Below are 11507 nucleotides of genomic sequence, written 5' to 3' on the forward strand. Positions count from 1 at the left end.
CCTGGTCAGCCTGGTGTCTGAGAGACCTGGTCCAGTGCCAATCTGAAAGAGAGGGTGTGGGGCACCAAATATCCCAGTGGGCTTGGTGTTCTAGGGACTCATCTGCCAGTTGTCTGCTCGGCTGTTGGGCCCCCACTCAGAGGGAGTCCTGTCATCCTAGTCCAAGAGAGTTTCTGTCCACTCTTATGCTGAGTTGGAGTGTCTCAAATTTCCTGGTTGGTCCAATGTTGTGAGGACTCAACTCCCCTATGTTTTGTTGGGATGAAGTGCTCCCAAGTAGAGGACCTCCACTCAGCTCACTGTCCAGGGGACTCTTTTGCCCAGTGTGCAGTGGGGTGGGGTATATCGTGGTCTCAGGGCATCCAATGGGCCTGGTGTTCTGGGGAATTGATTGCTGTGTTCTCTACTGCATTAGAAGAATCCCTGCCTTTGTCCCAGTGTCCAGGTTACTCATCTCCCTGGTACAGAGGTACATTAGAGGGCTTCTGGTCTTAAGGCTCCCACTGGACCCACTATCTAGATAATATATTTTCCCACTTCCTGGTCTGGTTTGGAGAGGTTATGGTCAGAGGTCTCCTTGAAATCCTGGTGTTCTGAGAACCTGATTGCATTATGCTGTGTTAAGTTGCACAACTCATCCTCTGAGGGCTCCTTCTCATATTCTACACTCCAGGTGGTTAACTTGTCCTGTGTCAACCTGTGTTGGAGAGCTTCTAGCCTGAGAGCTCCTGGTGTTCTGGGAACCTGATTGTCATGTGCTCTCCTGTGTTGGAAAAATTGTGTTCTGAGGGCTTCTTGTCACACTGGGTTCCAGGAGATTCTAGCACCCAGTTTTCAGCTGGGCTGGAGGCCTCATGACTGAGGGTTCCAGGTTAGCATAGTGTCCAGGATACCTTTGGCTCTTGCTGAGCTCTATTGGAGAGCTCATGGCTTGAGCATGCCTTGGGCACCTACCATTCTAGCAGATACCATGGCCCTATACTCTGTTGGGATGAAGGGTTCCTGATCTCTTGACAGTCAGATGTCCAGTTGATTCTATTGCAAGTGGAGCTGGGTTCTGGAGGAAGGCTCCCGCTTGGTCTGGTGTTGTTAGGAGTCAATTGTTTTGTGCTCTTCTGGGCCATAGAGCACCCAGTTAAGGGACTCCCTTCATCCCAATGTCCAGGAATCTCATTTGTCAGTGCCAAGCTGGGTTGGAATGCTCATGGCCTGGAGGTCCTGGCAAACATGGAATTCTGTGGACTCAACTACCCTGTGCTCTCCTGGATTGATGGCTCCTGTTCAGAGGACTCTCCTTCAGCCTGGTGTCAGCGGTCCTCATTTGGCAGTGCAGAGTTTGGTAAGAGGTTTTACATTCTCAAGACTCCCAGAAGGCCCAGCTTTCTGAGGATTTGATGCCCTCTTCTCTGATGCATTGGAGGGGGGTGCACATGTCACAGGCTCTTGGTAATTCCTAAAGCTCCTTATCACCCCAATATCCAGGTGACATGTTACCCTAGTGCCAAGTTTTGTTGAAGGGGGTTTGGACAGAGGTTTTCTGGCAAGTGTCTGGTCTGGGGGACTTGATTTCCCTATGGCACTCCTGCAATTAGACAACAAAAAGAAATAAAAGTCATCTAAACTTGGAAGGAAGAAGTAACATTTTCCTATATTCAAATGACATGATATTCTATACAGAAAACCCTGAAGAGCCCACCAAAAACAAACAAACAAAAAACCCAGAACTATTATAACTGATCAATGAATTCAGTAACATCATAGGATACAATATCAATGTGCAGAACTCTGTTGGATTTCTATACACTACTAATGAAGCAGCTGAAAGAAGAAATAAGAGAACAATGTTATCTGCAACTGCACCAAAAATAATAAGATACCTAAGACTAGAAATCACTAAGGAAGGGAAAGACTTGTAGTCTGAAAAGTGCAAAAAAAGGATGAAAGAAATTTAATTTGACAGAAAGAAATGGAAAGACATTTCATGCTCCTGGGTTGGAAGAACAAAAATGTAAAAATGTCTATAGTACCAAAACAATTCACACGTTGGATGCAATCCCCATTAAAATACCAACAACAGGTTTCACAGAGCTTGAAAAGCCATCCTGAAATTTGACTGGAACCAAATAACATCCCTAATAAGTGAAAGAAATGTTGAAAAGAAAAAAAATAATATGGGAGACAGTACAGTTCCAATCTTAATGTTATATTACAAAGGTGTAGTAATCAACATAGTATGTTACTGTCATAAAATAAAAACATAGATCAGTGGAACAGTATAGAAAGCCCTGAAATAGATTGACATTTATATTAAAGACAAAGTGGTGTGTGTGATATATATATGTGTGTGTGTGTGTGTGTGTATGTATACACATGCATGTATATATATATATATATATATTATTTGTACATATGTGTACATTAATATTACTCAGCCATAAAAATGGAATGAGATCTTACCATTTGCAATGATATGAATAAAGCTACAATGTATTACAGAAGTCAAATAAGTCAGTCAGAGAAAAAGAAATACCATATGATCTCACTCATATGTAAATTTAAGAAACATAGGAACAAAGGGAAAAAAAAAAAGGAGAGGCAAACCAATAAACAGACCCTTAACTCTAAAGAAAAACCTAGGGGAGAGACAAGATGGCGGAGAAGTAGGGGGAGGTACCTTTTCAACCTGTACCCTTAAGTGAGCTGATAACCTAACAAAGAACTCTGAGCACCCATGAAATCAGCCTGAGATCAGAATTATACATGTCTGGATCTCTACAGGAGCAGAAGACACCAGTGGGCAGGTAAAGCAGAGTGGGAAGGTCAGACTGATACCAGAAGATAAACAAAAGGGAGAGGGAGCCACCAGGGGTGACCAACTGGATAGAAATACCCCGATATGAGAGTGCTCTGTGACTGGGGACCAGCATTAACTTGGAGTCTGGTTGAAAGCACTCAAAAAGAGCAAAAGATCGTGGGGTAAAATTGTGGGAATTGGGGCGGTTAGGGAAAGGGGCTTAAGTCCCCAGACCCAGGACAGCCTCCCCTGGCACTGAGCCAGAGAGAGTGCAGCAGAGAAACCAGGTCTTGATCCCTGAGCTGCAAGTGGGCCTGAGAATGCTTGGGGTCTGGCTCCTGTGAGGGCTGGGAGCCTCGCCAAATGGCAGAACCTGAGACACTCGTGCACCCCACACCCTCCACTGGGTGAGGTATGCCACCCAGTGCACTCGACCCGGAAGGACCAGGTGCAGCCCAGTACTCTCTGACCAGAAAGACCAAGCACTCCAGCAGGGCCAGCGGGAAAATCTCAGTGTGCGATAGCTGCTTGGAACCTCTCTGGCAGTCTGGAGCTGCCCAGACAGCTGCTGCTGCCCTGGTTTTGGGTACAAGGAGGAGATCCTGCATCCCCAGGGACAGTGACTCAGAACATACTCTGCCAGCAGCTCTGCAGAGCATTCTGAGGCTTCTCTCTGAGAGGGAGGTCGGGGTGCAGTTTGCTCTCCTCTAAACTTCCAAAAACCATCAAAAACTGTCAAAGCGTGAGAAAAAACAAAACAAAAACAAAAAACAAACAAACAAACACAAAAACATCCAGAGAACAATAGACTAAAAAAACCGGTTTCCTCAGAGCCCACCCACTTGAGGGGGGCTGGAGGACTTAACTCAGGGAACATTATTGACTGAAAACCCACGTGACAGTCCCCTCCCCCAGAAAACAAACAAGGAAAGAAGAAAAAAAAAAAAAGGACAACAAGAGAACAACCATCACTACTTCATAATACAACTTTTATTTTTAACTCATTCCCATTATTCTGGTTCATCTTTTTTTATATAGATAATTTTTTAACCTATTCACCATCACAGTGAGATATCCAATACATCAAATTCAACAATAACCTTCTAACCTGAACTTTGTGATATATACACCTGTTTTTCTTTTGCTTTTCTATTTTTTTTAATTTTTTAAAAAAATTTAGTTTAGTTCAGTTTATTCTTTTTTATATTTTTATTTTCTAATATTCATATAGAATTAAACTTCAAGGTAATCCCCTCTCCCCAATCAATGCTACCCCTATAGGTAAACCAATTTTTTTTCAGCTTGCTATTTATTTATTTATTTATTTATTTTTATTTGTTTATTTACAGCATAACAGTGTTCATTGTTTTGGCATCACACCCAGTGCTCCATGCACCAGGTGGTGGGTAATAGGGAGGGCACATACTGCATGGAGCACTGGGTAAACCAATTTTTAGTCACTCTTTATCTTAGGAAGGATGAGTCCTTTAACAAAGATATCAAGATACATCCAGGAAGAATCAAAATAAGCTTCCCTGCCCACACTGAAAATTTATAACTACTCTCTCATCTTTTTCTTCCACCAGTGTTTCTGTGCATTTGTGTTTGTCTTGATAGTATATAAATCTTATGCTTGTGGTTCTTTGTGATGAGGTTCTTCCCTTTTTTTTCTTTTGCTTTATATGTATATAATTTTTTTTCCTCTTCTCATATACTTTTATCAGCCTTTTTGTTTGTCTGTTTTTGTTTGTATACTTCATAAACCTTACCTTCGAGCCCATTTGGACTGAGCCTTCTCTTTTATCTTCCCTTGATATCCTGTATCTCTCTCTCCCACTCTTTTTTTTTTCTTTTATTTTCCTCTTCTTTTTTCTCTCATTTGGGTGGGGAATCCTGATTGCACAGAAGCATTCTAGGGTGCACCTTGACAGCACCACAGTTGATACATCCAGCTACATCCATTCAGTCATCTCTCACCAATATGACTAGGAGGAGGAATGCCCAACAGAAGAAAAATACAGAGGATGGGCCTTCTGCAACAGAGCTAATGGATATTGACACAAACAATATGTCAGAAAAGGAATTCAGGCTAACAATTATCCAGGAAATAGCTAGGTTGGAGAAAGCCATGGATGACCAAATGGAATTGATTAGGGCAGACCTGAAAGCCACCAGGGATGATGTTCACAATGTTAGGGCAGAACTGAAAGCCACCAGGGATGATGTTCACAAAGCTCTCAATGAGTTCCAATCTAATCTAAATTCTCTAAAAGCTAGGGTAACTGAGACAGAAGATAGAATTAGTGATCTGGAGGACAAACAGATAGAGAGAAAGGAACAGGAGGAAGCCTGAAACAAACAGCTTTGAAGCCACAAAAACAGAATCAGGGAAATAAATGATGCCACGAAATGTTCCAACGTCAGAATTATTGGAATCCCTGAAGGGGAGAAGAAAGAAAGAAGTCTAGAAGATACAGTGGAACAAGTTCTACACGAAAATTTTCCCAATCTCGTGAATGGAACCAGCGTTCATGTAATAGAGGCAGAAAGGTCTCCCCCCAAGACTAGAGATTCTAAAAAAACATCTAGGCACCTGATAGTAAAATTGAAAAATCATAATTGTTGATACAATCTCTTCAAAGCTGCTAGGACAAAGAGGCTCTTAACCTACAGAGGAAAGTCCATCAGAATAACATCAGACCTGTCCACAGGGACCTGGAAAGCCAGAAAGGGCTGGCAAGATATATTCAGGGTACTAAAGGAGAAGAAAATGCAGCCAAGATTATTTTATTCAGCAAGACTGACATTCAAAATGGATGGAGAGGTAAAGAGTTTCCAAGACCAACAAGGCTTAAAAGACTATGCAACCACCAAGCCTACACTGCAAGAAATTTTAAGGGGGGTTTCTATAAAAGAGAAAAAATCCTAAAAATATCATTAAACAGTAACATAGAGACAATCTACAGACAGAAAGACTTCAATGGTAACACGATGTCAATAAAAACGTATCTCTCAATAATCACGCTCAATGTGAATGTCCTAAATGTACCCATAAAATGACACAGGGATGCAGATTGGATAAAACGACAGGACCCATCCATATGTTGTCTACAAGAGACCCATTTTGAACCTAAAGATACACCCAGACTGAAAGTGAAGGGATGGAGAAGCATCTTTCATGCCAACGGGCCTCAAAAGAAGGCTGGGGTAGTGAACCTCATATCAGATAAATTAGATTTTAAACTAAAGACTGTAGTCAGAGATACAGAAGGACACTACATAATTCTTAAAGGGACTATCCACCAAGATGATTTATCAATTGTAAATAACTATGCCCCCAATATGGGAGCACCCAATTACATAAGAAAACTATTAATCAAGATAAAGAGTCACATTGATATGAATACAATAATAGTAGGAGATCTTAATACACCTCTCTCAGAAACAGACAGATCATCGAAGCAGAAAATTAATAAAGAAATAAGAGCATTGAATGAAACATTGGACCAGATGGACCTCATCAAAGTATACAGAACATTCCACCCTAAAACAACAGAATACTCATTCTTCTCAAGTGCACATGGAACCTTCTCCAGAACAGACCACATACTGGGTCACAAAGCAGGACTCAACCAATACCAAAAGACTGACATTATTCCTTGCATATTCTCAGATCAAAATGCTTTGAAACTGGAGCTCAATCACAAGGAAAAGTTCAGAAGGAACTCAAACACCTGGAAGCTAAAGACCACCTTGCTTAAGAATGCTTGGATCAAATGAGGTAGAAACGAGAAATACAGTAGAACGTATCAATGAAATTAGAAGCTGGTTTTTGGAAAGAATAAGATCGATAAACCATTGGCCACACTAATCCAAAAGAAAAGAGAGAAAGCCCAAATTAATAAAATTATGAATGAAAAGGGAGAGATCACAACTAACACCAAGGAAGTAGAAGCAATCATCAGAAATTATTAGCAACAGTTATATGCCAATAAGCTAAGCAACCTAGATGAAATGGATGCATTCCTGGAAAACTACAAACTCCCAAAATTGAACCAGGAAGAAATGGACAACCTGAATAGACCAATATCTAGTAACGAGACTAAAGAAGTGATCAAAAACCTCCCAAAAAACAAGAGCCCAGGACCTGACGGATTCCCAGGGGAATTCTACCAAACTTTCAAAGAAGAAATAACACCTATTCTCCTGAAGCTGTTACAAAAAAACTGAAGCAGAAGGAAAACATCCAGACTCTTTTTATTAAGACAGCATTACCCTGATCCCCAAATCAGGCAAAGACCCTACCAAAAAGGAGAATTTCAGATCATTATCACTGATGAATATGGATGCAAAGATTCTCAACAAGATCCTAGCAAACAGGATCCAGCAGCACATTCAAAAGGTTATCCACCATGACCAGGTGGGATTCATCCCTGGGTTGCAAGGTTGGTTCAACATTTGCAAATCAATCAATGTGATAGAACAAATCAATAAGAGAAAAGAGAAGAACCAGATGGTCCTCTCAATTGATGCAGAAAAAGCATTTGACAAAATCCAGCATCCGTTCCAGATGAAAACGCTTCAAAATATAGGGATAGAGGGAACATTCCTGAACTTCATCAAATCTATCTATGAAAGACCCACAGCAAATATCATCCTCAATGGGAAAAAGCTTGCAGCCTTCCCGTTGAGATCAGGAACACAACAAGGATGCCCACTCTCACCACTCTTGTTCAACATAGTATTAGAAGTTCTAGCAACGGCAATCAGACAACAAAGAGAAATAAAAGGTATCCAAATTGGCAAGAAAGAAGTCAAACTCTCTCTCTTCACAGATGACATGATTCTTTATATGGAAAACTCCAAAGACTCCACCCCCAAACTACTAGAACTCATATAGCAATTCAGTAACGTGGCAGGATACAAAGTCAATGTACAGAAATAAGTGGCTTTCTTATACACTAACAATGAAAATACAGAAAGGGAAATTAGAGAATTGATTCCATTTACTATAGCACCAAGAACCATAAGATACCTGGGAATAAACCTAACCAAAAAGGTAAAGGACCTGTACTCGAGGAACTACAGAACACTCATGAAAGAAATTGAAGAAGACACAAAAAGATGGAAGACTGTTCCATGCTCTTGGACTGGAAGAATAAACATTGTTAAAATGTCTATACTGCCTAGAGCAATCTATACTTTTAATGATATTCCGATCAAAATTCCACTGATATTTTTCAAAGAGCTGGAGGAAAGAATCCTAAAATTTGTATGGAATCATAAGAGACCCCGAATTGCTAAAGAAATGTTGAAAAACAAAACCAAAACTGGTGGCATCATGTTACCCGATTTCAAGCTTTACTACAAAGCTGTGATCACCAAGACAGCGTGGTACTGGTATAAAAACAGACACAGAGACCAGTGGAACAGAGTGGAGAGCCCAGATATGGACCCTCAACTCTATGGAGAAATAATCTTTGACAAAACAGGAAAAAATATTCAATGGAAAAGAGACAGTCTCTTCAATAAATGGTGCTGGGAAAACTGGACAGCGATATGTAGAAGAATGAAACTCGACCATTCTCTTACACCATACACAAAGATAAACTCGAAATGGATAAAAGACCTCAACGTGAGACAGGAATCTATCAGAATCCTAGAGGAGAACATAGGCAGTAACCTCTTTGATATCAACCACAGCAACTTCTTTCAAGATATGTCTCCAAACGCCAAGGAAACAAAAGCAAAAATGAACTTTTGGGACTTCATCAAGATCAAAACCTTCTGCACAGCAAAGGAAACAGTCAACAAAACAAAAAGGCAACCCACAGAATGGGAGAAGATATTTGCAAATGACAGTACAGACAAAAGGTTGATATCCAGGATCTATAAAGAATTTCTCAAACTCAACACGCACAAAACAGATAATCATATCAAAAAATGGGCAGAAGATATGAACAGACACTTCTCCAATGAAGACATACAAATGGGTATCAGACACGTGAAAAAAAGTTCATCATCACTAGCCATCAGGGAGATTCAAATTAAAACCACACTGAGATACCACCTGACACCAGTTAGAATGGCCAAAATTAGCAAGACAGGAAACAACGTGTGTTGGAGAGGGGAGAGGATGTGGAGAAAGGGGAACCCTCTTACACTGTTGGTGGGAATGCAAGTTAGTGCAGCCACTTTGGAGAACAGTGTGGATATTCCTAAAGAAATTAAGAATAGAGCTTCCCTATGACCCTGCAATTGCACTGCTGGGTATTTACCCCAAAGATACAGATGTAGTGAAAAAAAGAGCCATCTGTACCCCAATGTTTATAGCAGCAATGGCTACGGTCACCAAACTGTGGAAAGAACCAAGATGCCCTTCAATGGATGAATGGATAAGGAAGATGTGGTCCATATACACAATGGAGTATTATGCCTCCATCAGAAAGGATGAATACCCAACTTTTGTAGTAACATGGACGGGACTGGAAGAGATTATGCTGAGCGAAATAAGTCAAGCAGAGAGAGTCAAGTATCATATGGTCTCACTTATTTGTGGAGCATAACAAATAACATGGAGGACATGGGGAGATGGAGAGGAGAGGGAGTTGAGGGAAACTGGAAGGTGAGATGAACCATGAGAGACTATGGCCTCTGAAAAACAACCAGAGTGTTTTGAAGTGACGGAGGCGGTGGGGGGAGATTGAGGAACCAGGTGGTGGGTAATAGGGAGGGCAAGTACCTCATGGGGCACTGGGTGTGATGCCAAAACAATGAACACTGTTATGCTGTAAATAAACAAAACAAAACAAAAAAAAGAATGCTTGGATCAACCAGGAGATCAAAGAAGACTTTAAGTAATTCATGGAAATCAATCAGAATGAAGACACTTCAGTCCAAAACCTATGAGAAACAGCAAAGTCGGTTCTAAGTGGGAAATACAAGCCATCCAAGCCTCCCTCAAAAAAATTGAAAAATCCAGAATACACCAGCTCTCTCTACACCTTAAAGAACTGCAGAATCAACAACAAATCAAACTAACTCCACACGCAAGAAAGGAAATAATCAAGATTAGAGCAGAGATCAATGAGGTAGAAACTAGAGATACAGTAGAATGTATCAATGAAACTAGAAGCTGGTTTTTGGAAAGAATCAATAAGATCGATAAATCATTGGCCACACTAATCCAAAAGAAAAGAGAGAAAGCCCAAATTAATAAAATTATGAATGAAAAGGGAGAGATCACAACTAACACCAAGGAAATAGAAACAATCATCAGAAATTATTACCAACAGTATATGCCAATAAGCTAAGCAACCTAGATGAAATGGATGCATTCCTGGAAAACTACAAACTCCCAAAATTGAACTAGGAAGAAATTGACAACCTGAATAGACTGATATCTAGTAATGAGATTGAAGCATTGATCAAAAACCTCCCCCAAAAAAAGGAGCCCAGGACCTGATGGATTCCCTGGGGAATTTTACCAAACTTTCAAAGAAGAAATAACACCAATTCTTCTGAAGCTGTTTCAAAAAAAATTGAAGCAGAAGGAAAACTTCTGGACTCTTTTTATGAAACCAGCATTACCCTGATCCCCAAACTAGGCAAAGACCCTAGCAAAAGAAGAATTTCAGACCAATATCACTGATGAATATGTATGCTAAGATTCGCAGCAATATCCTAGCAAACAGGATCCAGCAGCACATTAAAAAGATTATCCACTATGACCAGGTGGGATTCATCCCTGCGTTACAAGGTTGGTTTAGCATTCGCAAATCAATCCATGTGATAGAAGAAATCAATAAGAGAAGAGAGAAAAACCATATGGTCCTTTCAATTGATGCTGAAAAAGCATTTGACAAAATCCAGCATCCATTCCTGATGAAAACGCTTCAAAGTATAGGGATAGAGGGAACATTCCTCAACTTTCTAAAATCTATCTATGAAAGACCCACAGCAAATATCATCCTCAATGGGAAAAAGCTTACAGCCTTCCTGTTGAGATCAAGAACACGACAATGTTGCCCAATCTCAGTACTCTTGTTCAACATAGTATTAGAAGTCCTAGGAATGGCAATCAGACAACAAAGAGAAGTAAAAGGTATCCAAATTGGCAAGGAAGAAGTCAAACTCTCTCTCTTCACAGATGACATGATTCTTTATATGGAAAACCCCAAAAACTCCTCCCCCAAAGTACTAGTCCTCATACAGCAATTCAGTAACATGGCACGATACAAAGTCAATGTACAGAAATCAGTGGCTTTCTTATACACTAACAATGAAAATATAGAAAGGGAAATTAGAGAATTGATTCCATTTACTGTAGCACCAAGAACCATAAGATACCTGGGAATAAACCTAACCAAAGAGGTAAAGGATCTGTACTCAAGGAACTACAGAACACTCATGAAAGAAATTGAAGAAGACACAAAAAGATGGAAGACTGTTCCATGCTCTTGGATCGGAAGAATAAACATTGTTAAAATATCTATACTGCCTAGAGCAATCTATACTTTTTTTTTTATTATTTACCTGGCAGAGAGAGAGATCACAAGTAGGCAGAGAGGCAGGCAGAGAGAGAGGATGAAGGAGGCTCCCCGTGGAGCAGAGAACCCGATGCAGGGCTCGATCCCAGGACCCCGAGACCATGACCTGAGCCGAAGGCAGCAGTCCAATCCACTGAGCCACCCAGGCGCCCCGAGAAATCTAT

The sequence above is a fragment of the Meles meles genome, unplaced genomic scaffold (genome assembly GCF_922984935.1).
Source record: "Meles meles unplaced genomic scaffold, mMelMel3.1 paternal haplotype, whole genome shotgun sequence".
NCBI lineage: Eukaryota > Metazoa > Chordata > Mammalia > Carnivora > Mustelidae > Meles > Meles meles.